General features: G+C 39.3%; 1 pseudogene; it reads left to right on the top strand.

The window, feature by feature from the left end:
• Positions 1–266: 266 nt before the first annotated feature.
• Positions 267–1,356, top strand: LOC134370542 (chromatin assembly factor 1 subunit B-like; annotated as a pseudogene).
• The last annotated feature ends 4,562 nt before the right edge of the window (positions 1,357–5,918 follow it).

The raw sequence follows: 5,918 nt of genomic DNA, 5'->3' as shown, positions 1-5,918 counted from the left end.
TTTGGTTACAGCATCAAATGTCTTGTTCTAAGTGACAGCAGAGAGGAGTTAAATGTAGACAAAGCTGTAGAGTTTGCAAAGCATGGTTTATGCTACAGTAAATGAAAGTATACCTTGTTTAGAGGTGCTGCCGTGTCCCTGCACCATTTTTCTTTTTCTTTCCTGCCTTTGGAAAAAGAGAGCTGCCAGAGGGAGGAATTTTTTTGCCCCTTCACGACCCAGGCTATTTCCCACGAGATGACTTTCCATCCTCTCTTCTTCTAAGCATGAAAATTATGAAATGGACAGAGATATCTCAGTCACTTCCAGGGAAAGGGCAGAACCATGATTGGCCTGCACGTCAACCCATCCTTGGGACAGAGGCTTGTCTCTGCCTTGTCCTGTGCCTCTTGGAAGGGAGTCAGGCCAGGTCTTTGCTCCTCACACCAGCTGGATATGTGGAATCTGGTGGAAATGTAATGAATACAACTTATGTTTTCTCCAAGAAAAATCATAAAAGGCCCATTGCTCATCTTTCATGTCCTGGAAAAGCGACATTTGCTGTTCACTGATGTCCAGTTCACTTTGAATTCAGGCCAGTGGTGGAAACAGCCACACCTGGAGCTGGTGAGTCTGCCCTACTGCCTGATTTTTGCTATGGCTTCAGAGGACTCTTTGCTTCTGTATGACACCCAGCAGCCTTTCCCTTTCGGTTACATGTCTAATGTACACTGGCACACCCTGAGTGATATTTCATGACCCAACAACAGGGCCTTCCTGGACATTTCATCCGTGGATGGCTATTGTTCATTTGTGACATTTGAGAAAGATGAACTTGGAATTCCTTTGAAAGAGAAGCCAGTTTTGAGCACAAGAACTCCTGAAACAGCAAAGAGAACTAAGAGTCAAGACGCACCAAGGGTCTTCGCTGGCACCCAGACCAGTAGAAGGAAACCCCACCAGCAGAATACAAGAGCCTAGCAGTCCCTGCACAACCCCTCCTCCAGCAAAACAATCCCCAACAGCAATCAAGGACACTCCACTCACTCAGTCACTCCTGGTGTCAAAAACTCTTTGACAGGGCCAACAGAGGAGAAGACCCTGTAGCCTAGTAGTCAAAACACAAAAGCCCACCCATCCTGCAGGGTTACTCTGAACATATTGTAAGCCTGGAACAAGACAATGCCCCAGAGGATAAACTTAATACCCTTAAAGACAGATACTTCACCAAATTCTGTACCACTCAGCATAATTCCCAACCTGTCCACAGAAGAAATTCAGTCAGAGATGTCTGGAGAACCTCAGGTCAGTCCTCCAGAGCTGAAAAAGCCTAGACTTGGTGAAAACAATGGAAGTGCCCAAAGTCTAGACCCTTGATGGGACCTCAACATCTTTTGAAGGCCTGCCAGGTCTCGGAGCCACCCATGAGCAGGGGGAGAGCTGAGGCCGAAGGCAGATGCCTAAGGCCAGCCGCATCCCACACAGCAGAAAAGACATTGTAAATTGATTTGTGTAACAGAGGATACACATGTACTGACTTTTCTCCAGAAATATGTATACTCTTGTATTCAGTATCCATCTTAACTTGTGATATGAACATTTTAATAGACCAAATCTTCTTTTTGATGAGTTTCCGAAACTGGTGCAGTTCAACATTATCTAATGTAAAAATCAGTAAATCTTCCCTTGAACTACTCATGAAAGTACAGACACTATATGGGTGGATTCCTTTGAAAGTTAGGATTAGTAACCCCATTTAGGGGCACTTTATCTAAGTTGGAGTTTGAAATTTGAAGAAAAAATATATCGTGGGTATTATTTGAAAATTTCACAAATGTACTGTTTAAAAATAGGTTTGCCCTTGATGTATGAAGAACTTAAATGAATACATACGCACACTCAGGCACATTGATAATGTCCTTTCACAACCAAACAAAACAAGCTCTTGTGGGATAACCTGCTGTGTCTTCAAATCCACTGAAAATGTAAACACCTAATAAGATTTAAATGTTATTAGCAGGTCATATTGTCTCAATAAAAAGCCCAGGAAAAGTAGTTTAATTTCCTTTTATGTGACTAAGTTACCCTAAATAGTAGAATAGAAATAGGTATCTACCTTTCTTTGCAGAAAAATAATATGAATGTAATAAAATCTAGGTGGAAATGCAGACCTTACCTTTAAGGCACAGAGATGATGCCTTTCACCAGCAGCCACTAGAATAATGGCACCTGAGCATATATCATCGGTCACATAGTCAATACCAGAAAGGAATTTCTCTATTTGTTAAGCCCCTTCTGAAATTTCTAAAGAATAACATAACACAAAGCACAAGAATATACAAATTTCTATCAATGTATATAATACCTATAACCCCACTTTACTAAAATATACTTGAGCATTTTTCTCATATAATGAAGCTTATGATCATTAAAACAGATTTTGTTATTACTGAATGGCCCACTATTTTCTGATATCCTCTTTATTTCTAAGTCACAAAAAAAGATGAATATTTAGATAAACCAAAAGTCTTAACTGTCTCCACACTTAAGGAAACAGTTTTTCAGATAACAAACAACTCAGTTGTTCCAGGATGAATGTAACCATGGCAATTTAGGTAATAGTAACAAGTGACAAAACATTACCTTAGCAATCAAGAATTGATTACTTATTCTGGGAAATAGATAGGCTCTCACCTGTTTTCTTCCTTTATCATTTTAGCATTGTCATTCTTACACTAGATAAAGGCAGGACTCTGTTTCCTCTTGATGATAGCTTTACAAATTGCTGTAATGTTTCTCAAAGTGAGTGCAATGGAAGTAAAATTTTGAACTTACAAGCTCCCAAAACTGAACCATGAAGACGTAGAAAATTTGAACAGACCAATAACAATAAAGGAGGTTGAAGCTGTTATCAGAAGGCTCCCAACAAAGAAAAGCCCAGGACCACATGGATTCACAGCAGAATTTTACCAAACATTCAAAGAGGAATTGATACCGATTTTTTACAAACTATTCCAAAAGATTGAAACGGACGCAAATCTCCCAAACTCATTCTATGAAGCAAACATCATCCTGATACCAAAACCAGGTAAAGATATAACCAATAAAGAAAACTACAGGCCGATATCCTTGATGAATATAGATGCAAAAATCCTCACGAAAATACTAGCAAACAGAATACAGCAACACATACGTAAAATTATTCACCACGATCAAGTGGGATTCATCCCAGGGATGCAAGGTTGGTTCAACATATGCAAATCAATAAATGTGATACACCATATTAATAAACTCAAACACAAGGACCATATGATCATCTCTATAGATGCTGAAAAAGCATTTGATAAAGTTCAGCACTCATTCATGACAAAGACCCTCTACAAGTTAGGTATAGAGGGAAAGTATCTCAACATAATTAAAGCCATATATGCCAAACCCACAGCCAATATCATCCTGAATGGGGAAAAGCTGAAAGCTTTTCCTTTAAGAACAGGAACTAGACAAGGATGCCCACTCTCACCACTCCTATTCAACATAGTGTTGGAAGTACTAGCCAGAGCAATCAGAGAAGAGAAGGAAATAAAGGGCATCCAGATTGGAAAAGATGAAGTCAAACTGTCCCTGTTTGCAGATGACATGATCCTATATATCGAACAGCCTAAAACCTCTGCAAAAAAACTCTTGGAATTGATAAATGATTTCAGCACAGTAGCAGAATACAAAATCAACACACAAAAATCAGTAGCATTTCTTTTCTCCAATAGTGAACATGCAGAACGAGAAATCAAGAAAGCCTGCCCATTTACAATAGCCACCAAAAAAATAAAATACTTAGGAATTGAGTTAACCAAGGAGGTGAAAAATCTCTATAATGAGAACTACAAACCACTGCTGAGAGAAATTAGAGAGGATACAAGAAGATGGAAAGATATCCCATGCTCTTGGATTGGAAGAATCAACATAGTGAAAATGTCCATACTACCCAAAGTGATGTACAAATTCAATGCAATCCCCATCAAAATTCCAAAGACATTTTTCTCAGAAATGGAAAGAACTATCCAGACATTTATATGGAATAATAAAAGACCACGCATAGCCAAAGCAATGCTGAGCAAAAAAAATAAAGCTGGAGGCATAACACTACCTGACTTTAAGCTATACTACAAAGCTACAATAACCAAAACAGTATGGTACTGGCATAAAAACAGACACACTGACCAATGGAATAGAATAGAGAATCCAGAAATCAACCCACACACTTACTGTCAGCTGATCTTTGACAAAGGCACCAAGCCTATTCAGTGGCGAAGGGACTGCCTCTTCAGCAAATGGTGCTGGGATAACTGGATATCCATATGCAGGAGAATGAAACTACATCCATACCTCTCGCCGTATACTAAAATCAACTCAAAATGGATTAAGGATTTAAATATACACCCTGAAACAATAAAACTTCTTAAAGAAAATATAGGAGAAACACTTCAGGAAATAAGACTGGGCACAGACTTCATGAATATGACCCCAAAAGCATGGGCAACCAAAGGAAAAATAAACAAATGGGATTATATCAAACTAAAAAGCTTCTGCACAGCAAAAGAAACAATGAACAGAGTTAAAAGACAATCAACATAGTGGGAGAAAATATTTGCAAAATATACATCTGACAAAGGATTAATATCCAGAATATATAAGGAACTCAAACAACTTTACAAGAAGAAAACAAGCAACCCAATTAAAAAATGGGCAAAAGAGCGAAGTAGGCATTTCTCTAGGGAAGATATACAAATGGCCAACAGACATATGAAAAAATGCTCAACATCACTCAGCATCTGAGAAATGCAAATCAAAACCACATTGAGATACCATCTAACCCCAGTTAGGATGGCTAAAATCCAAAAGACTCTGAACAATAAATGCTGGCCAGGTTGCGGAGAAAAAGGAACTCTCATACACTGTTGGTGGGGCTGCAAGATGGTGCAGCCTCTTTGGAAGATGGTATGGAGGTTCCTCAAACAATTGCAGATAGATCTACCATACGACCCAGCTATCCCACTGTTGGGAATATACCCAGAGGAATGGAAATAGTATACCTGTTCCCCAGTGAAGGTATACCTGTTCCCCAGTGTTCATCGCAGCACTCTTTACAATAGCCAGGAGTTGGAACCAGCCCAAATGTCCATCATCAGATGAGTGGATATGGAAAATGTGGTACATCTACACAATGGAATACTACTCAGCTATAAAAGCGAATGAAATACTGCCATTTGCAACAACATGGATGGACCTTGAGAGAATTATATTAAGTGAAACAAGTCAGGCACAGAAAGAGAAATACCACATGTTCTCACTTATTGGTGGGTGCTAAAAATTATTATATAAATTCACAGACACACACACACACACACACACACACACACACACACACACACACACACACACACACATACACACACACACACACACAAAACCGGGGGGGGGGGGAAGAAGATATAACAACCACAATTACTTGAAGTTGATACGACATGCAAACAGAAGACATTGTTGGGTGGGAGGGGGGGAGGGAGAAGGGAGGGAGGTTTTGGTGATGGGGAGCAATAATCAGCCACAATGTATATTGACAAAATAAAATTTAAAAAAAAATTTTGAAATTACTAAAAACAATAGTGCAGTCTCCACCTCACCCTTACCCTCACCCAAAAGCACAGCTGTTCCATTTAGAAAAGACGAAAGACTGAATACCAATTTAGGAAGAAAGAAATGTAATTTAAAGAATTTTCTGACACAGTAGAAGGGGCAGAAAGATTGGTGGAATGTTGGAATGGAAAGAGGAAGGCCAGGAATGGTAAAAAGGTCAGCTCCCAATGTTCCCGCCTCTCTCAGACCCACTTTTCATAGGGTGTGGTTTAATCATGCAGAAGTGTATGAAGAAACCAGTAATA

Source organism: Cynocephalus volans, chromosome 2, assembly GCF_027409185.1.
Source record: "Cynocephalus volans isolate mCynVol1 chromosome 2, mCynVol1.pri, whole genome shotgun sequence".
Lineage (NCBI taxonomy): Eukaryota > Metazoa > Chordata > Mammalia > Dermoptera > Cynocephalidae > Cynocephalus > Cynocephalus volans.
Note: the sequence above shows the minus strand (reverse complement) of the source record. Positions and strands in the feature narration are given on the sequence as shown.